This window comes from Triticum urartu, chromosome 1A (genome assembly GCF_056163025.1).
Source record: "Triticum urartu cultivar PI428250 chromosome 1A, HENAU_Tu73, whole genome shotgun sequence".
Taxonomy (NCBI): domain Eukaryota; kingdom Viridiplantae; phylum Streptophyta; class Magnoliopsida; order Poales; family Poaceae; genus Triticum; species Triticum urartu.
In genome coordinates, this window is record NC_141873.1 from 343,201,129 (window position 1) to 343,223,655 (window position 22,527).

Consider the following 22,527-nt stretch of genomic DNA (forward strand, 5'->3'; position numbering starts at 1 on the left):
TTTCATTGGATTAGCCCGGTTTGGTTCTGCCGGTTCAGTATCAGGGGCGGCAGGCTCAGTATCTGTTGGTTCGTCAGTCTGTTGGCCGTCAAGGGGCGGTTCAGCAAAAGTTGTTTCAGGATGGAGGCCTTCCGGTTTACTAGTCTGCTCCGGTTCACCTCTTGGTTCTTCTTCTTCGGCAACAGGGTCTTCTGGCGGATTGGTGACCCGAGCTTTCTTGCTGGGTCTGGCTTTGGCCCTGCAAACAGAATAAAAAAGGATTAACATCCTGTTCAAAAGATGTAGGGTGCATTGAAAGGAAAGGTTTTTCATAACTCACCCGGCCATAGTTTTCAAAGGGGGGAGTTGAGTTGCTGTCGATTCACCAAAAGAGGAAGGAGGTGTCACCTGATAATTTGAATCGGATGGATTAAGAGGCTGTCTGAAATAACCTGCCTTGGGGTAAGAATGGTCAGAAGTAGGAGAGACCTCAGACCGGCGCTTCCGAACCGGAGTATCAGGTAAACCGGTAGAGGTGACCTATTGGCCACTGTGCCGGGTTGTCCGGCGAGCTTCATGCTGTTGAGTCTTCAAAATAAATGTTGGATCCAAGTGAGCAAGAGGATGAGAAAAGCTTACTTTCCGGATTGCTTGGCGAGTTTTTTTGTGTTGGCATAGAGTCTGAACTGGAGGAAAGGGTAATTACCTCTACATCATCAGCCTGACTAGCTTCTGCCTCCTCCTGAGGAAGATCATTGTTAACAAGATGCATAAAAAGAGAGCCAAGTGAGTCAAGTTCTACCTCAACTTCTGGGTCATCAGTATCATCATCAAGTTCCATATTAATCCGGTCAGCCGTTTTCCACTTTGACGTCCGTTTTACGGCTTTGGTCTTCGGGCGGGTTGGTTTGACCACTTTGTCTCTAGTTGGCTTTGCCGCTTTCTCTATGGATTTCCGTTTCCAGAAAGGGTCATCACCCTATATATATAAATAAGAAGGGTTACATCTTGTATAAGTTAAAGATATTAGAGATGAAGAGGAAGTGTAATGCTTACAGCAGGCGGTTTGTTCTTGGTATAGAAGGGACTCAGACCGTTTTGACTGCGGACCAGTTCTGATTCATTCAGAATTTTCTTTACACCTTTAGTGACTTCTTCCTCAGATAATTGGATGTTGCAGTGGCATTGAGGATCGTCAACTTCACCAGTATATTCGCACATTAAACCGGGACGCCGGCTTAGCGGCAAGATACTCCAGGATATCCAACAGCGCACAAAATCCACACATGTTAAACCGTTTGCCATAAAGGCCCGGAGCTTGGCGATTTGAGGAGCGTATTTTGCCCTTTCTGAAGAGCTCAGGCGTTGTGGCATTCGGTGAGTATTGGATAATCTATGATCACGGAAGCCGGGGAGGGGATTTTCATCCTCAGGCGAAGTGTCTCTGCAATAGAACCATGTTTGGTTCCATTCCTTTGGGTGGCTATGGTGTTTGGCATGAGGAAATTCCACTTCTTTCCACTTTTGAATCAAGACACCACCAAGCTCTGTGTTCGGGCCATTCACAAACTCTGTGCGCCGGTTTAAGTGAAAGAAATCCCGGAACAATTTTGCAGTTGGTTCTTCTTGTAAATAGACTTCATAGAAGACATGGAAATTGCATAAGTTGGAGACTGAGTTGGGACCAATATCTTGTGGATGCAGTTGGAAGCTGGCAAGAACATCTCGATAAAATTTTGACCCGGGCGGTTTGAAACCACGACCTATATGGTCAACAAAGATTACCACCTCGCCTTGTCTTGGGGTTGGAGGATTCTCTGTTCCTGGAACTCGCCATTTGATCTCAGTTTTCTTAGGCAGAGAGCCGATGCTAACCATCTCATTCAATTGAGCCTCAGTAACCCGGGAACGAGCCCAGTTGCAGGCAGTGAATTGTTTGGCCATTGCAAAGCGAACAAACTGAAAATGAAAGGCCGGTTTATAAATTATGCATGATTATACACAAGAGACAAGGGAGTAAGAAACATGCTAATATGATAAATGGTACAACCCGGAGACTAGTATAATGAGAGAGAAAGGTAATGGTAGCACATGGTTGATCAGACACTGTTAAACCAGAGCATAATTGTGAAGGTAACATGCTCTTCCGGTTTATCAGAGGGCTAATGGCATAGACTATTTATACAATGTTAAACCGCTTATATTGGTGCGAGGAGAAACGGATCTCACAGGAACATAGAAACAGATCTCACAGTGATGTACAAAACTTTCGGATCTAAAGATAATATAGAAAAGCAAAAATAATTGGATCTTGAAGGGGTGCAGAACTGAAGCAATTTTTGACAGACTAGATCAGCTCTTTGCGCATAAGGATTTGTGATGACCATGGTAGGTAAGCTACGGCAAGAGATGCATCAAGCATGAAGTGTACATCTATTAAAGGAAGAACAGGCAAGAATAGCACTAATGAACTTTGGAAGAACTACGAAGAATGTCGAAACCCTAGAACAGATCTATGGTGAAAAAAGTAGAGAACTTACCGGAGCTGGTGAGGAAGCGGAAGGGTGCCGCAGTATTCTGGTGCGTTCAGGGTGATGTAGTGTCCAAGGTCGGAGCAGAGGCGACGGTCGACGGTGGCGGCGGAGCTCCAGAGGCTGAGCGGCACGAGGAAGACGACGCGAAGAGGCACGGGGGGAAACGGTGAAAATGACCCCTCGGTCCTATTTATAAGGCGAAGTGATAAAATGGCAAGTACATGAATCGAGGAGCCCAAAAATGGACAAGTTAATAAAGGTGCCGCCTCAATGACTGGATATATATTAAATGAAGGAAATCTCCGACATCAACAGATGGATGACGTCAGGGCGGTTTATCCTAATTTTGAAGTATGACGTCACGGCGGTTTACAAGATCAAAAATGAAGATAAGAGAGAAGATTTTTTTCTAAAGTGTGGAAGATTGACATAAACAAGTTCAAACCAATCTGGGGCCTAATGTTGGGGATATTACTACTGGAGGTAAACCGGCCTTATGTAGCCGGGTTGACTCTTTGAAGATTAGAAGCCCATGAAGATGTAAAGATGATGGCCCTTTACGGAGGGCCCAAAGGCGGGTTACAGTCTGTAAATGTAAACCGGTCTAGTCATGTAACTTGTATAGTAAGATAGAAAGAGAGAGGCCGAACCAGATACGTTTATAATCTGGCTTCGGGACTCTGTAGCCCGGCGGGCGTCAACCTATGTATATAAAGGGACGACCCGGCCGCGGTTTAGAGACAACAACAACTCGAGAGCCAGACAAAGCGGATTCGCTCCCTGGCCTTCGAAACCCTAGCAATACCAATCACAACTAGACGTAGGCTTTTACCTTCATCGAAGGGGCCGAACTAGTATAAACTCCCGTGTCCCCTTGTCCGGTTTAACCCCTTTAAGCTAACCCGTTGCGATGGCTCCACGACTAAGTCCTTTCACGAGGACATCTGCCGTGACAAACCCACGACACCTCTCGAAAATGAAAAAAACGCATTTTCTAATTTTTTTCCTTCCAAATGAGGCACGGTTTTGCTTTCGCGAGAGGCATGGTTGTGCTTTCACGAGAGGCACGGCCGTGCCTCTCGAAAATGGAAAAAAATGCGTTTTCTGTTTTTTTTTCTTTCGCGAGAGGCATGGTTTTGCTTTCGTGAGAGGCGTGGTTATGCTTTCTCCAGAGGCATGGTCATGCCTCCTCGAAAACGGAAAAATCATGTTTTGTTTTTTCTTTCCGCGAGAGGCACGGTTTTTTGCTTCCGCGAGAGGCACGGTTATGATTTCGTGAGAGGTACGGGCGTGCCTCTTTCGGAAAGGAAAAAACCCCATGCTCCTGGTTCGGTTTTTTCGTCTGGTTTTTTTCATGAAAAAAGTTCGTCAAAACCTATCAACATGGGATCTAGTTTTGAAGATCTTGACGCGAGGAATCCAACGGCAAAATCGGTTCAAGATTTGGATGCATGGTTTAAGAGATAAAATGTTTTGAATAAACGAATTTAAAAAAGGAAAACTCACAAGTTGCGACAAGTGGCGCACATGCAGAGCGCCACTTGTCTCAACCTGGAAAGGTGAAGTGATCTTTGCAATGAGTACCCCTTAACTAGTGATTTCACAATAAATTAAAATCTTTAACAACAGGCTTAGAGTCTGGCCTCTTGAAGAATTCTACTAAGACAAGATCTCATATCCTTGTTTTGGAAACTACAGATTTTGCAGGCCCGGATTGATAGTACTCTTTAGATTTGGGTCATCATGTTTCACAAGAAAGGAATTGGCTGAGAACATCCATGCAATTTCCGCTTTCTTCCCTTTTTTATATAACTTGCTTAATTATATGAAAATTACATTAAAAGGTTCTTTAAAACATTTAAAAGTGGTTGCCAGACCTTAATGCATAGGTGCTTAAGTGCTTAATTTGTTGTAGCTAAGCTTTCTTCACTTAAACAGTTAGTAAGTAAATTCTTCCATGCATTGTGGACTTCTTTCTTTTAAGTGTTTTGCCTAGATTCACGTGTTTGACATTGTTTCTTTCTGAGGTCACCAAACTCATCTGAGGGGATTTCATGCGAGCATTGGGTGCTTTCTACCATGGTGATATGCGAGGGCTCCCAGCAGTTAACAACGTGATCGTGTCCCTTCTACCAAACAAAGATGGTGAGGTGGATATCAAGGACTTTAGGCCGGTCAGCTTGGTCCATGGAGCGATCAAGATCTTTGACAAGATCATGTCTTCGCGGCTTACGATGGAGCTGCCATTCCTAGTGGGAAATCATCAAAGTGCATTCGTCAAGGGGCGCTTCATGCTTCTGCAATGCACATCACAGACACTACATGCCCTTAGGGACCCGGCCATCATGCTCAAGTTGGGCATATTGAATGCTTTTAATTCCGTGCAATGGCCTTTTATTGTCGAAGTGCTTTGTGCTATGGGTTTTGGCGCTCGGCGGCTAGACTGGATATGTGGGCTATCACCTACCTCATCTACAAGAATCATGGTGAATGGAACGCCCGAGAGGCCGATCCGGAATTGCATTGGCTTGAGGCAACGTGATCCGATCTCCCCCATGCTCTTCATCATGATCATGGAACCACTATAGAGGATGTTCGAGCTAGCAACGTCAAGGGGATTGCTGACTCCCCTTGCGGGATCTGGGTTAATTAAGGCATCAACTATCCATGTTCGTGGATGATGTTATGATCTTTGTCAAGCCTCACGAACTGGATATGAACACATGCATGTGACTCCTCCAAATCTTCGGAGAGGACTCGGGACTTCGTGTCAACCTCACAAAGAGTGCAACTTATCCAATCCGGTGTTCGCTGGAGACCATGGTGAAAGTGCTAGTTATCGACTAGAGGGGGGGTGAATAGGAGATTTTTATGAAAGTCTTCAAAACACGAGGTCTTTGATGACAAACAGTTGATATGAGCCTATATGATATGCAGCGGAAGATGAACTACGCTAGACAAGCCATAGTCAAGTGAGCAGTACAGTGAAAGTATGAAGACTAACAACAGCTAGATAGTATGGATCAGAATGGAAGATATTATGAAGCCAAACAAGTAATAGTCTTCAAACGGTGAAGTCAAACAGATCAGATAAGCAAGCAATGACTTCACGAAAACAAACTGAAATGTAAATGAAGTAGGGGATAAAACCAGTTGCTTGGTGAAGACAAGGATTTGGTAGACCAGTTCCAGTTGCTGTGACAACTGTACGTCTGGTTAGGGAGGTTGAGATTGAACTCAGAAGACCACATCTTCACCTTATTCCCCTTGAGCTAAGGACACTTAGTCCTCGCCCAATCACTCTGGTAAGTCTTCAAGGTAGACTCCCAAACCTTCACAGACTTCGTTCACCGGTGATCCACAATGACTCTTGGATGCTCAGAACGCGACGCCTAACCGACTGGAGGATGCATAGTCCTCAAGTGTAACAAGTCTTCAGATCACGCAGACAGAAAGACTTCAGTGATGCCTAACACTCTTTGGCTCTAGGTGTTTTGGGCTTTGTCCTCACAAGGATTTCTCTCCCAAAGGCTTCATATGTGCGTTGCTCGCAAACGCCAAAAGCCGTGCACTAACTCCGAGCAACTGCCAAATTATGGTGTAGGGGTGGGCTATTTATAGCCAGAAGGCAACCGGACCTAATATGTCCGAAATGACCCTGGGTCACTAAGGAACCGGCAAGTGTCCAACGGTCGGATTTCAAACACACGCGGTGGCTTGGCTTGAGCTACAAGCAAAGCTGACTCATCCAACTCTGAATAAGATTTGCTCTCATTGTCTTCGCTCGAAGACATAGGATTTAGTTAGAGCATCACATCAGTATTCTGACTTTGTTCACTTGGAACCCACTTAACAGTACGGTGGTTCCTATGACTCAATGAAGAAGAAAAGGAAACTACAAAACAAACTATGTCTTCGTACTCCATAGTCTTTAAGTGAATGACTTCACACGTCATTATCTTCATCGTGAATGTCTTCACGAACCACCATTGTCTTCAATGTCTTCATACATTTTTAGGAGTCATCTCTGGTAGGGAAGCCGAATCAATGAGAGACTTCTACTTGTGTTATCCTGCAATTCTCACAAACACATTAGTCCCCCAACTATGTTTGTCGTCAATACTTCAAAACCAACTAGGGGTGGCACTAGATGCACTTACAATCTCCCCCTTTTTGGTGATTATTGATGACAAACATAGTTGAAGTTTTCAACGGGGATAGAAATATGTGAAAGTTAAAGTACATGGTCATTGGCTTCATAAGTTGAGGGAGGCTCCCCCATGAAGATGTGCATATAAATGCTTTGCCTTGGAATGCAAATGCACATGGCATGTTTTGCTTTATGGAGACCTTCTTCAACTCATGAAGACAATTCATCATGCATAAACAAATGTAATGAAGATAATGAAATGCACAATGAGAAATGGGCATGTGTAGAATGACTTCATGTGGAATTTATCATCGCAACATGGGGTAATATGTAAAAGTAGCAGACGACCATCAAGTTTAAGTTTTACATCTCAAAAGCCAATAGTTCAAGAACGGGAGTTGTAAAACATAGCAAAAATAAGCAACCAACCCATATGGACCCACTTGAAGACTATCAACTCATATGCTTCTCCCCCTTTTGTCAGTAAGGACCAAAAAGGTTTGAAGGCATAGAGCATCTACTCGTTACCATGAGGAGTTGGAGAAGATGATGGTGCAGCAGGGTCAAAGTTGGAGTTTGGTGGTGCAGAGGGGCCTGATGCAGAATCCTGATGCAGTGAAGCATTTGTTGGTGAAGTGGTGTCATCTTCTTCATCTATAACTCGCGCAATCACAGTGGGAGCCGAAGATGAATACTCAGAGTCTTCAATGAAGGGAGTCCGACACCAGCTAGTAGATTGCGGAGGCCTGGAGTCAAACTTGAACTTCTCAGTGAAGCCATCTGCTTGAAGATCATCTTCAGAACAGAGCATTGTAAGGCTCTTCTAGGACCGCTGACAAGCTTCATGGGCAACAAAAGAATTCTTGGTTGCAAGGTTGAGAATGTGATTGACATCAACAAGAAGACTCTGCATTTGACGTTTCAACAAGTCATGATGCCTATCTTGTTTATGGTTAAGAGATACAAGAAGTTCTCTGTCATTTAAGACAAGGGCATGCTTCTTGGGCCTTTGAGCTACCGTGCTAGCAGTTGCATTAGTATTGGCGTGATGTGGCAGACAGAGTTGACCAACAAGAGGACCAGCAGGAGCTGAAGCATTTGGTGTCGGTGTCAAAACCGGCCGATCTCGGGTAGGGCATCCCGAACTGTGCGTCTGAGGATCAAAGGTAACAAGATGCGGGGAACACAATGTTTACCCAGGTTCGGGCCCTCTTGATGGAGGTAATACCCTACTTCCTGCTTGTCGGATTTCGGGTTCCGGCAGACCCTTGAGGTTCGAACACTGGGGTGCGCACGGAGATTTCACCTTCTACCAACCTGCACCCCTCCGCCTCGCTAAGATCTAAGCTATGGAAAGAACAGCACAAGAGACACAGGGTTTATACTGGTTCGGGCCCCCGTTGTGGTGTAATACCCTACTCCAGTGTGTGGTGTGGTGGATTGCCTCTTGGGCTGATGATGATGAGCAGTATAAGGAAGAACAACCTCGCGAGGGTCTGTTCTTGGCTAGGGGGATGAACTGCTAGGAGGAGTTCGGTCACCCCTCTCTCTCTCTCTCTTCTTGATTCTCTCTCTGATTTCGATCCCTTTCCGATTCCGTTTTTGATCCCCCTCCCCTGGGGGTGGCTAGTCCTATTTATAGGCAAAGGCCCTGGGCCTCTTCCCAAATATTGAGCGGGAAGGGCGCCAACAATTGGCCATTTTGAAGGGGAACATCTGGTACACTTATCCTGACTAAAGTTGGTCCTCGCCTGCTCTGGTGGTGATGTTGGCTTGGGCTCCACAATGACTTCCTCCCTGCCGTTGGACTGGTCTTGGTCTCGTTGCACCAAAACGGGTGCCTTTGCTTGATGCTCTCACCTGCGCTTGCTCCCTTTGCACCAAAGAGGAAAGGAGGACACTGCGCGGGCTGGCGCCCGCCTGGCACCCTTGGTCGTCAGGGCTTGCATCACGGGCACCTCGTGAGGTACCACGCCTTGATCTCTCCGCCTCCTCACGAGCCAGCCTGATGAGGCCGTGCCTGTTGAAGCTCCGTGTCGTCCGCCCCGCGAGGCTTGGCCCCTCACGAGGGTCTTGGGTCTGTGTTGATGAAGATGGGCTGTGCTGGGCCCCGCTTTGAGCCACGCCGCAGGCCGCAGGCAGGCAAGTCTGGGGACCCCCGTTCCTAGAACGCCGACAGTAGCCCCCGGGCCCAAGGCGCGCCCGGACTTGGCCGTGCATGGAGGCGGAAGGGCAAGAGCGAAGCGCCGCGGGCCCTAACAGCCTGCGGCCTTGGGCGCCGCGTGGTGGTTGACTGGACGTGGGCGCCTCAGCAACCACGCGAGTTGATAAGGGAGCGGCATCTGCCTAGGCTTTGCCTTTTTTTGCTTTCTCCGGTTGCTGCTCAGATCCCCTTTCTTGCGCCTCTCCTTCCTTCCTCCAAAATTTCCAGATCTACTCCGACCGCGTGACCTAGGAAGCCATGGCGCCTCGCCAGTCCCCGGCCGGAGCTTGGTACTCGTCTGGCCTAGACTCGCCGAACGTGTCGGAGGCGAGCCTCGCCCGGTTGTGCCGGATGGCGGTGGCGTGGGGCATCGACAGGGCGAAGGTTTTCAAGGCCGGCTCCGCCACCCCTGAGGGCCAAGGGAGCACCTTCTATCCGTTCTTTGTAAGCGCCATTGCTGCTGGCCTGGTGCCTCCCTTCTCTGAGTTCTTCTTCTCTGTCCTCCGCCATTATAAGCTACAGGCTCTGCATCTCCACCCCAACTCCGTCCTTCTCCTGGCAATCTTCGCCTATTACTGCGAGGCTCACGTAGGGGTGGAGCCCTCAGTGGCCTTGCCGCGCCACTACTTCTACCTCCGGACCTCTCGCGGTCCTGCTTCCGCGTGCGCGAGCTTCATCGCGTACGGTGGCGCCATTGCCATTTCGAACCCCGGGAAAAGGATTGAGGGCTTCAGGAGCAAGTGGGTCTTGGCAGATGTTGGGCGCATACACCCTCAGCTGATCTTGCCCACGGAGCAACCCACGAGCTCCAGCGATTGGGGTCGAGCGAAGCTCGCGGACCCCCGCGCGAAGCTGGTGTTGGAGAAGATGGACGCAGATCTGAGGCCGGCCAACGTGGCGGCGGCAAAGCTGACCGGCGCGTCGCTGCTGAGGGAATTCCTGGAGCACCAGCTGGCTCCGCTTCGGCAGTACTCACTTCCGATGTGGAGGCCCCATCCGAGCCCCGCGGCCTTGGCCGACGAAGATCTGGCTGCGGTCCTCCAATCTCTGGTCGGGGGCGATGTGGCGAGGTTGGAGGGCGCTCCTACGCCCTTGTTCCTCCGCGACGACTGGGAGCAGGTAGTGGAGTCCATGCCCGTCTTCAACGGGGACAGGCCCGTGCCCATGGAAACTCCAGGGGAATCGGTGGACGTGTCCTCCGACGACTCCAGCGAAGAGGAGGAAGGAGGGGAGCGGGAAAAAGGGCCTGACTCCGAGGCGACTGACGGAGAGTCGAGGGCTCCCCTCCCCTGGCGCAGGTCCCGCGCTCTCCGCCTCTTTCCGAGCGATGACGACGAGGATGATGATGAGCAGGGCGACGGAAGCTTGGCCCCGATCCCGAAGAAGGACAGGACCGGGCTGATCTCCCGCGGGTCTGCCCCGGCCACGAGGCGGACCGCAGACGTGCCTTCCGCTCCCGAGCTTCCCAAGGTTGACCCTTCCAGCCGGCTTTCAGGCTTCAAATTTGGCCGGAAGCTGCCTGAGCTCACTGGCGATGACCCGTAAGCGCTTGATCCTTGTCTTTATTTCTTGTTCTACTGCTGAGGCTTGACGTCCACATTTCTTGGACAGGCTGGCGCCCGCAGCAAAGAAGCCGAAGGGAGCTCCTGAGGTTCCATTCGTGGCAGCGCCTCTGCCCGCGAAGGAAGGTGACCGCGACGCACGGGCTTCTCCTGCCCGGTCGTCCTCGCGAGGCCTGGCTGAGCCGGCTGGGGCGAGCTCAGCCCCCATGGCCCAAGTGACTCTCGAGGTGCCTTTGCCTGCTGCCGCCACTACAGCCGTTGGGGCGCAGCAGGCTCCGCCTCAGGATGCTGTGGTCGCACTGCCGCCTTCTCCTCCTACTCCACCGACTGCTGTCTCTCCGACTCCTCTTGCCATTCTGGATCGTGCTGCTGCTGAGCTGGACCGGCTGCGGCAGGATCTTCTTGGCGCCGACCCTCGCTTGGTGGCCGGGCGCTTGGAGCTGGCTTTAGGATGGATTCGCTCCGACGCTTCAATTCGGGCGGCGCTGGTCTAGGCCTCGACGGCTTGCGATGAGGAGAGGCAGGCCGTCCTTGAGGCGAAGGCCGCTCGTGACGCAGCCCTGGGGGAGGTGGTCGACGTTCGTGGTCGCTGCAAGGCGCTGGAGGACGAGCTGCAAGGCCTGCGGGACCAGCTCGCGAAAGAGGCCCGCCTTTGCCAAGAGCAGGAAGAAGGCATGAAGGCTCGCGAGGCGGCCGTCAAGGAGAGGGAGGTCAAGCTCAGGAGGCGCAGTGACCGCCTAGGCGCGCTAGAGCAGGAGTTGGGGGCGAGGAAGGTCGAGCTGGACGACAAGGCCCAAGTTCTTGCCAAGGACCACGTGGCCTTCGCGGAGATGGAGGCGAAGGCTCACTCCTCGCTGAGGACGCTTTACGACAGCGGCCTGGAGAGCCCGCTGGCTGGCGCCGAGGACGGCCCCGCCAAGCTGCTTCCCTTCCTGGTTTGCGCTCTTGAAGATGTCGCCCTTAGCCTTGGCCCCACGGTCGAGGCCGAGGCGCGTGTCCTGTCTTCTACAGCGCTGACGCAGGTCCTCACCCACATCTACCTTCGCGATCCCGGCGTCGACCTCGACAGCCTACTGGAGCCAGTAAGCGGCGAGCGTGCCGCTGCCACTGCCGAGGCCGTGAAGGGTAGCGCGGAGGCTCTGCTAGGGAAGTTCCGGGCCTTCAGCACCAAGCCGAAGCAAGGCGCTGCCGACCCCGCTGCTCCATGAGGCGAACCCACTCCGCGCTGCTCCACCGCCGACAAGTGACTCCGTTGTGGCTCCTGTCCTGCCTTTAATTCCTGCACATGTATCATGCCTCGGGGAGGCGTTTAAACTTGCGTTTGGCATTGAGATAACAGTGTGGACTGTAATATTTGCTTTTGAATTCCTTGAAATTTACGCTTTTCCTTCCTACTTGCTTATGTTCTACGCCGGCAGAGCCCGGCCCCGCGCATACCTCAGCCGCCGTTAGCCTCGACCGGAAACCAGGACGGGACCAAGGAGTGAGGGGCTACGTGACAAGTTAGGCTCTTGAGTCGCGATGCTCAGGAGTCCCCCTTGGCGCACGAACAACAAGTAGGGAGGTGTGATGTGGGTGGATCTACCATTCTACGTCTGCAGAGCCTGGCCGCGCGCATACCTCAACCGCCGTTAGCCTTTTGGAACTAAGGAGTGAGGGACTACGTGACCAGTTAGCCTCCTAAGTCACGATGCTCAGGAGTCCCCCTTGACGCTCAAGCGGCCTTCGTACCTTGGCTCCGCTCGAGGAGAGACGCGCGATGAACCAGGCCCGGGGGGCTGGCTGGGCGGCATGCGTCTGGGCGTGACCCAGGCGCAGCCCCTGTGCCCAGCCCCCTCGCGCGGCACTCCCGAGGTGAGGCGTTACGATGAGGCTAGACACTGAGCTCTGGGCTCCCGAAGGTTGATGCGGCCGGGGGGCCACCCTCAGTTGTTTATCACCAGCGCGGAGCATAGCGCTTTCGTATGTGTACGGGCATAGCCGCTCCTCGGCAGTGTCGTCAGCCAGCGCGGAGCATGGTGCTTCCACTGGTACGTGGGAGGGGGCTCCCCTCCGGGAGGAGCCCCCGGGGCATGTACAGCCCCGCCCTGACACGTGGCTGGCACGGTAGTGCCTGGCGAGGTGTATCTGGGCACCCGTGAGCCAGCGCGGGACTCACGAGGCCCTACCTCTAGGCGGGTTGCGCCTGGCACTGGGCCTTATCTTGTGATGTGTACCTGCAAATTTGGTTAGATGCCGACACTCTACGTCCTCGGGTCCCGACCCTCGAGCTGGTCTCAGCCGTCGCTGGTATGCCAGGTCGCGATGCCGTGGAAAAGGCCAGAGGGTGAGGGCTGGAGAGCCAGTAAGAGCCCTGAGTCGCAATGCTCAGGTACCCCCCCTTTAACGTGCAAGTGGTTGGCATGGAGAAGAAGAGGTGCCGTGGACCGGCATCAAATAATCAAGCATGGTGGGTCGAACGCATAGCCAGAAATAAACGCAAAAGGGATACATGCCACTGGGTTTGGCCCGAGCGACTTGGGGATGATGCAGCCCGAGGGGCGCTCCCAACAAAGTAAGCTAACAATATGAAATAAAAGGGATACATGCCGCAGGGACGGACCCACGCGGCCTGGGAATAATGCAGCCCTGGGGGGCGCTCCCAGCTGGAAATGAAAGTTGAAAGATGTCACCTAATGATGTTGAGGACGAAGGAGCATTGGTGTAGCAGACTCGGTGGGCTGCGGAAGCCAATCCTCACGAGCCCCCAGGCCCAGGGGCCTCAGGAGGCTCCGGAGGCGCTGGTGGCTCCTCGTGGAGCATCTCCATCTCCGCCAGGGCTGCAGAACGCCTGGCCTCTTGAGCCTCCATGATACCCCTCATGAGGCACTGGTACGTGGCAGCCGCGTTCGGCAAGCCATAAGGCATGTGAACATAGCTATGGGGTCGACCTTCGCAGCGCCCCACTCGCGAGGGCCGGAGGCGCTCCAGAGAGGCGACTTGATTGAGCCCTGGTATGTCGATGCAGACGCGCAGCCCACCATCCTCGCCTGGATGGGGAGCCACAGCTGGTAGGCGACGGCCGCCTTTCATGACTCTTGACTCCTGTAGCTCCTGAATGGCCTTGCCGACGAACTCCTGAGGGAAACATGCTTCGAAACACGCCTCTATGTGGTGCCCAAGCGCCTCCCTCGTGACCTTAGCCAGGTCAGTGGCCCTCCAGGGGAGAGCCCCCGAGCCCTGCCTGAGGAGGGCGCCGGGCGCGCTTTCCTATGCGATGGAAGGAGGTTCCCCCTGGGCAGGCACGGGCCCTAAGGGGCCTGCCTCCTGACGGGCCGGGCTGGATGATGTCTTCTTCTTCTTGGGGGTGGTCTCGGGAAGCCTCCTACTTCCGCGATCCGGGTCTTCCAGTGACGCGGCCTAAAAGGCTCGTTCCAGGGAACACACCGCGTCCTTCTCTTCACAGGGCACCGTGATGACTCCGCCACTTCCTGGCATCTTGAGGACGTTGTAGCCGTGGTGAGTTACGGCCATGAACTTGGCCAGCGCTGGGTACCCAAGGATGGCGTTGTACGGCAGGGGAATGTGAGCGACGTCGAAGTCGATGAGCTTGGTGCGGTAGTTGCCGCGTGCCCCGAAGGTGACAGGGAGGCGGACCTGCCCAATCGGGACCGTGGAGCCGTCGGTGACTCCGGAGAAAGGCTTGGTTGGCTGAAGCTGGCTGTAGGGCACTTGGAGATTGTTGAATGTTTCCACGGACAGGACATTGAGCCCTGCCCCGCCATCGATGAGGGTCCTGGTGACCACCACGTTGCTGATGATTGGGGAACAAAGCATCGGGAGGACTCCGGCTGTAGCCGCACACTGAGCTGATCTGCTGAGCTAAATGTGATGGCGCATGCCAACAACTGAGAGGGCGCGTGGCTTCGAGCTTGGGGAGGACTGCATTCACTTCGCGGGCGAACTGCTTGAAGATGCGTTGAGAGGCTGGGGCTTGAGCCCCGCCCAGGATGCAGGCGATCGCGCGCAGCTCCTGGAAGCCCCCAGTCCCCTCGTCCTGATGGCGGTCCTCGTTTCTCCTTGGCTGCGGCGGCAGCGGAGGGAGGCCTACGTTGCCTTGCGGGTGATCCTCGCGAGGCTGATCCCTCCAGTCTCCCTTGCGAGGCGGGTCTTGCCAGCGATCCTCACGAGGTTGATCGCGCCACCCTTGGCGTGGGCCGCGGTCTTCCCAGCGTCCTGCGTTCCTTCCTCCTCCTCGACCGTAGCCCCGGTCATCGTGGTCGGGATGACGGCCGATCCTTCCTTCTCGCACGGCTCGGAGCTCTTGACATTCGTTGGTGTTGTGGGTGTGGAGGTCGTGGTACACACAGTATTGACTGCCCTTGGAAGATTCGGGCTGATCTCTGCCCCGCTTGGTGTCTGGTTCTGCCGCGAGCACGGCAGCCCCCTTGCGCTTCACATCCTTGGCCTTGGGCTTCTTCTCTTCTGGGTCCGCGGCAGGCAGCTCGAGGAGGGAGAGGCGCCCTTCCTCAGCCCTGGCGCACTTGGTTGCCAAGTTGAACAACTCCAAGGAAGTGCACAGGTCTTCATGCATCGCCAGCTCCTCCTTCATCTTGACATCGCGCACGCCGTCGGAGAAGGCTGAGATGATGGCCTCCTCGGTCACCTTGGGAATCTTGAGGCGTGCGTTGTTGAAGCGCTGGATGTACTTCTGCAGGGTCTCTCCGGGTTGTTGCTTGATGCGGCGGATGTCGCTTACGATGGGTGGCCGGTCGCGAGTACCTTGGAAGTTGGCGATGAAGCGGGTGCGCATCTCATCCCAGGAGGAGATCGTGTCTGGAGCCAGGTTCAGGAGCCAGGTGCGGGCCCCGTCCTTGAGCGCCATGGAAAACCAGTTCGCCATGACCTTCTTGTCTCCGTTGGCAGCTTCGATGCCCAGCTCATAGAGCTGGAGGAACTCCGCAGGGTCGGCCGTGCCATCGTAACGAGGAGGCATGTATGGCTTGAACTTGCCGGGCCACGCGACGCTGCGTAGCTCGGTGGTGAAGGCACGACAGCCTGCTGTGGCCACGGGAGGCCTTGGGTGGTGGAGAGCTTGGTCTTGCATGTCCCCACACGCTGCAGCTGGGAGCAGCACGGGGTCTTGATGTGCGGGAGCAGGAGCATGGTCGCGACGTGCTGGAGCAGGGAGCGCCCGGGCAGCTTCTTGCGGGCGAGGGACTTCTTGGCAGCTCTGCTCTTGCCGCGCTGGCACCTGACGGAGCGGGTTCCGCCCAGGGGCCACGCGCCTTGGTGCCATGGCGCCTTCTTGAGGAGAAGGCGGCTGGGGCGCCGCTGGAGCTTCGTCGCCCGCGCGGGGCGGGGTGCGGTGCAGCGGAACGGACGGCGCAGGAGAGCCTCCTGCGGCGCGGACGAGCTCGGCGATGCGGTCGAGCCATTCTTCATAGACGTCGTCGATGGGACGGTAGCGCAGGAGCTCGTATGCCGCAATGAGCGCAGCTCGAGCCTCCATGGGTGCGCGGAGCGCGCGGGACGAAGAACCAGCTGGGATGAGCGAGGGAGTAGCGGTGCGGCCGTCTTGCCGCACGGACGGATGCTGAGACGACGCTTCCTGCTCGTCCCCCGCCGGGCCGGTGGCGGCGTTGACGGCAGGTGACAGGGAACGGCGAGGACGCCCGCCGACAGGTGCCGTCTGGGCGACGCGGGAAGCGAGAGCGGCCCGTCGCTCGGCGCGGGCCCGACGAGCGTCAGACATGGACGTGATGGTCGGAGGAGAACGGGGTGGTGGAAGATGAGTTCCGGCGCACCCCTACCTGGCGCGCCAAATGTCGGATTTCGGGTTCCGGCAGACCCTTGAGGTTCGAACACTGGGGTGCGCGCGGAGATTTCGCCTTCTACCTACCTGCACCCCTCCACCTCGCTAAGATCTAAGCTATGGAAAGAACTGCACAAGAGACACAGGGTTTATACGGGTTCGGGCCACCGTTGTGGTGTAATACCCTACTCCAGTGTGTGGTGTGGTGGATTGCCTCTTGGGCTGATGATGATGAGCAATTCAAGGAAGAACAGCCTCGCGAGGGTCTGTTCTTGGCTGGGGGGATGAACTGCTAAGAGGAGTTCGGTCACCCTTCTCTCTCTCTCTCTCTCTCTCTCTTCTTGATTCTCTCTCTGATTTCGATCCCTTTCCGATTCTGTTTTTGATCCCCCTCCCTTGGGGGTGGCTAGTCCTATTTATAGGCAAAGGCTCTGGGCCTCTTCCCAAATATTGAGCGGGAAGGGCGCCAACAATTGGCCATTTTGAAGGGGAACATCTGGTACACTTATCCTGACTAAAGTTGGTCCTCGCTTGCCAAAGGCTCTGGTGGTGACGCTGGCTTGGGCTCCACAATGACTTCCTCCCTGCCGTTGGACTGGTCTTGGTCTCGTTGCACCAAAACGGCTGCCTTTGCTTGATGCTCTCGCCTGCGCTTGCTCCCTTTGCACCAAAGAGGAAAGGAGGACACTGCGCCGGCTGGCGCCCGCCTGGCACCCTTGGTCGTCATGACTTACGTCACGGGCACCTCGTGAGGTACCCCGCCTTGATCTCTCCACCTCCTCGTGAGCCAGCCTGATGAGGCCGTGCCTGAGGAAGCTCCGTGTCGTCCGCCTCGTGAGGGTCTTGGGTCTGTGTTGATGAAGATGGGCCGTGCTGGGCCCCCCTTTGAGCCATGCCGCAGGCCGCAGGTAGGCAAGTCTAGGGAACCCCGTTCCCAGAACGCCGACACTGCTTGATTGACTTTGATGCGTATAGGGGTTACAAGAGTTGATCTACCTCGAGATCGTAATGGCTAAACCCTAGATGTCTAGCCTGTATGATTATGATTGCCTCTATGTACTAAACCCTCTAGTTTATATAGACACCGGAGAGACCTAGGGTTGTACAGAGTCGGTTTACAGAGAAAGGAATCTTCACATCCAAACGCCAAGCTTGCCATCCACGTAAAGGAGAGTCCCATCCGGAAACGGGGGAAGGCCTTCGATCTTGTATCTTGTTGCCCATCAGTCCAGCCCATGTCGCATAGCCCAGATGCCCGGGGACCCCCTAATCCAGGACTCCGTCAGTAGCCCCTGAACCAGGCTTCAATGATGATGTGTCCGGCGCGCAGATTGTCTTCGGCATTGCAAGGCGGGTTCCTCCTCTGAATACTCCAAAGCAGTTGGTCAAAAGAACTATGTTCGGCTCTGTATAACCGTCGCAACCCTGAAACACAAGGAAAAAAATACTTAAACAAAATAAGTCGTGTCCATTTATAGCTTTTTTGGCGAGACGTTATGTTCTGGCCTTATTATTATCTCAAACCATTTTTCAGCCTCCCGCTTCGCATTTCGTGGCGTGGTCCTTACTGACACATCTTGTCAAAGCAGAGATCGTGTCCCCTTATTGCGGGATTCTCATCAATACGGGTTTGGCAAACCCAACCATGCTATTTTGCACGACCCCTTGGGAACAGGCGAGTTTTGAGGCTTGTGGTGGGGCTTGATATTCATGACCTTTATAAGTGGATAAGAATCCATCTCTTCCCCCCACACCTTCTCCTTCACCGGCCCATCCGTCCTCGAGCTCCAGCGCTCAAGTCACAATCTTTCCCATCACCACCAAATACTCCGATCATGTCTGGATCTGGCTCGCAAGGCAAATGGATGGCCTCTTCCGTGATGGAGAAGGACATCAAGGAGCTCCGAGAGGCACGGTACTTGACAGTAGAGGTCATACACAGACTCCCGGCCAAGGAGCAAGTCATCCCCACTCTAGAGCCCGGTGAGAGGGTCGTGTTCCTCCCTCACTTTCTCCGGGGGCTAGGGTTCCCCCTCCACCCCTTTGTTCGTGGTCTCATGTTCTACTGCGGGCTGGATATTCATGATCTGCCCCCGAACTCCTTCCTTCATATTTCGGCGTTTATCTTCGTGTGCGAGGCATTTCTCTGCATCCCTCCACACTTCGGTCTGTGGCTCAAGATTTTCAACGTGACGCCAAAGGTGGTTGACAGGAAACACACAGACTGCGGCAGTGCCATGGTGAGCAAACTCCCCAAAGTGGTCTGGCCTAAGGGGGTCTTTGTGGAGACCGCCAGGATATGGCAGCAGGAGTGGTTTTATATCACCGAACCCCGTGGCACTAAGTGGGCGGTTGTCCCTGCATTTTGATATGAACCCCCGCTATGGCTTGCGTCATGGACCAACAAGGGTCTGGACTGGGGATCATCCAACGAGGTGCTGATGCTGAAGAAGTGCATCAAAAACATCATAGAGAAGGGGCTAGCCTCACAGATGTGATCCAAGTAATGCTCATCCATCGATCCCTTCCCTGCCAACGCCGGCCTTTCCGCATGTGGGAGTTCAATCTGGAAGGGCCACGGATCCTGAAGCAACTCTTTGGCACGACGCATGAAGCGATCTGGAAACTACTTTTCAAAACTCAAAAGTCATGGCCAGGAACGTCCGAGGACATCGGCCTCGACTGTAATCATCTAGCCTCCCCAGCAAGTGCCATGTTTCTGAACATAACATAGCTCATTAATCAAAAGGGGGAGTGTACTGAGAATTCCATCCTGTATAACAGGGCTGGACAAAGAAGGCGGAACAGATAAGATGTCCAGCTCCATTTCCCGAAAACCCCGCAGATCCTCTTCTAATGAGGATGCTGGTACCGGCGCCTTATCAGGCACCGGAGAAAAGGGTCCGGAAGAAGAAGAAGGAAGCCAAAGAGGGCCTCCGCTAAAAAGGTACTCCGGACGCGGTGTCCAGAGAGACCGAAACTCACTCCTCCGAGGAGGATGAGGAAGAAGAGGAGGAGGAGGCGGACAACAACCTTTCCCCGAAGGGGAAGAAGAAGAAAAGGGCGGCCTCCAAAGATCCAGAGGCGAAGGCACCCAAAAGGGGAAAATATCCCTCCCAGACGACTCGGACTCTGATGACGAGGCCGTCCCCAAGTGGCACCCCAGGCCGGAGCCCCTTGCCGAGTCGTAAGTTACCGAAGATGTCATACACAAGTTCAATTTTGATGATTATGGTATTTGACGCTTTCCGTATGGTGTAGCTCGGCCCGCGATCTTCCCCAACAATCATCGAAGGGGAACTCTTTAGATCCGAGGATGATGGAGAGCGAATCACCTTCGCGAGCTTCCCTGCCTATTGCCACGGATGACACTGAGGTGTTGTCCTGAAGGGCCTCTCCGGGGCACGGGGTGGTACAGGAAGCTATCAAAACGGTGTTAGAGGGTAATACCTCAGTTCCCGGGAACACGGGGGAAACCACCCCTGGGGAGACTGGGAGTCTTGATCAGTCCAGGCTCCAGCCGAACACTGTTCTGGAAACCCAAGTGTCTTCGGGACCAAACAAGCGCCCCCCTTCGGAGGGGGGAATGCCAACTCCAGCGGCGACCTCCACGAATCTGGAGGTGCCGGACATACTGATGGAGGCACTGCAACGTGCTTCCATCATGGAGGAGCACCGCACCCTAATGGTTGTGGTGGTTGAGAAGCTTTAGTCCGCCAAGAGCGGGCTGAACGAAGCCTTCACTAGCCTGCTAACATGCTTCGAGGTAGGCAATGTAATATTCTTGGCCGCTTTCCGTAAAAATATGCTTGTATATAGATAGTAGCCCCTGAGACTATGTTTGGCCTTCGAAAATAAGCCGAATAGAGGATTGATAATACTTGCAGGAGATAATGTACTTTTCTATTTTGAGAAGCAGGCTTCACTGTTAGCGGCAACCGCCCAGGCCGCAGAAGTGTCCGAGCTCAAGCGTAAGATGAGGTTGGCCGAGGAGGATTTTGTCCGCATCAACAAGAGGCTTGATGAGGTACAAGGTATATTTCAGAATATCTCGTTCATTATGCAGATTCTGAGCCGAAGCTCATTCAGTGCTATGTATGTGATTGCAGTCAGTGCTGCTGCTATCGAGACCCTTAGAGGTGAACTTGCCCAGGCTAAGGAGCAGGCCTAGGTGAACAAAGTGGCCACTGATAAAGCGGTCGAGGACTTGAAGTCCGAGCAGGTCGTCTGCCGTCAATACGAGGAGCGGGTGGCTGAAGTGGAGCAAGCGCTCAAGGATGCCGCCAGCAGGTGCGAGTCCCTAGAGGAGAAGGAGAAAACCCAGGCGACCGACCTTGCGAAGGCCCTTCAAGAGGCCGAGGAGGTGTGGGCCGAATCCTGGGCGACACGCGAGGAGATCAAGCAGGCCGGATAGTTGGCGGCTGGTAATCCCTTTCTCTTTATAGAGTAAATTCGACAATCAGAAGTATGTCTTGCTCACTCTACTGTGGATTGTTCCAGACGCATTTTTAGATCGTCCAAAGAGTGTCGCCGATGCCGCGAAGTTCTTCCGGGTACAGGAGGGGCATACAACGGAGAAGCTATTCTGGTCACAGTTCGTGGCGTAGGAACGCCCAATGCTGTTGAATGACCAGATGGCGCAGTGGGCCGAGCTGCGTAGGATGTCCGGATTGGCCATGCGGGATAACATACTCCGGCTGTGGCCAGCCGAACCCGTGTTGGGCAGCTATTTCGGCCTCGTGCAGCGGCTTGTTGACGCATTGTCCCGTATTGACGCGGTCAAGCGATAGTCATGCATAGAAGGTGCACGGCTGGCCTTTGCCCGTGTCAAGATGCACTGGGCCAAAATGAAGGCCGCCATTGTGGCCGTCGAAGGTCCGCCCGGAGGCAAGGACCACCATACGCCGGAGCGCTATTTTGAAGACGTCCTGGAAGGTGCTCGTTTGATAGAGGGTCAGTGCTCGAAGGACATCATGTTCGAGTGAATGTGTCCGAGCTGCCCGGATGTTTGTATAAAGCAAAGTATTGTAATATATTCTATGAATTTATCATAGAGTGTTATTCTCCCTATGCGGCCGTTTACTTTTTTTTAGTTTTTTGAGAATTTACCAGTTGTCGGCTTCAGCCCCCATGTAGATACTACAGGGGTGTTCGAAATAGCGTGTGACCACACTTGACCCAACGTCTTGGTCCGTAAAGGAGGTGGTGGGGTGGCGAACTAGGCAATCGAACTATATAGTTTTATCATTCTCACTTAGCCATAGGGGTTTGACAAGGGTCTTTAGGATAGCCCCTGGTGCGTATGTGGCTATCGAATTTGGATGCCTTTTGAATACTTGACTAGCAAAAGCCAGTCCTTCGTGTAATACGGAAGAAATCGCTAGAGATTTAGTAAGTCACCGAATTGCTGACCAGCTCTCGCCGCATCATGACAGTCAGTTTTCGACTTTCTCTACAGAGGTGTTTGACCGGGCCAGCCATAAACACAATCGCAGTAGTTCTCCCTTTACTACCTTAGCCTAAAAATGGAACGTAAGGTAGCAAGCACAGGAGCTGGGCAACCCAACTATTGACCAAAGATGTGATTCGGAGCCGATGCATATAATGCAGTATTCGGGACACCGAAGTATGCTCTGAGAGTGTTCATACTTTCTATTGCTGAGAATATATAGATGGCTTGAAATAGAGCCCTTGGTGATTAAAGTCGTACCAAGGTGTGTATGCCAATTCAGACATAAAGTGGGAAAACAGATTAGGGAGTAAGCCAATACCGCACAACGTTGGGCGAAACTGTTTCCATTATAGTCTGATTGATACGTCAAACATATTTTTACAAAGGATGCTATAAGCATCAAGGCCATTTTACATGCCGAGAACAAGGGAAAGCTGTATACGGGTCTAAATTTGAAGAGATGATCTTGAAGATCTTTTGGTCACTCTGCCGCACGTCTGCGCCGCTTTTCCCTGTAGCATATGGTCCTTTGAGAGGATCGACAATCTTGTGTGTATAAGGGGCCTAGAAGAGGACCCTAAGTGCCATCGAGGGGTGGTGCAGGTTGTAAAGGACCTGAAAAAAACAAGAAGAAAAAAGATGGAAGGATATAAAGGTTCGGATAGGGTCAAGCCGTATTGTGGACCTTATTTTGAAGAGGCCTCCGTCCTTACCCATGGTATTTTTAGTGCGTAATTATGTATGCGTGGTACATATGCCGCTATCAAGTTGGGGTTTTGACGGAGGCCGGATTGCTAATCTAGCTCTGGGCGAGCTGGACTGTCATTCTGCAGGGTAGACCGGGCTCGTTTGG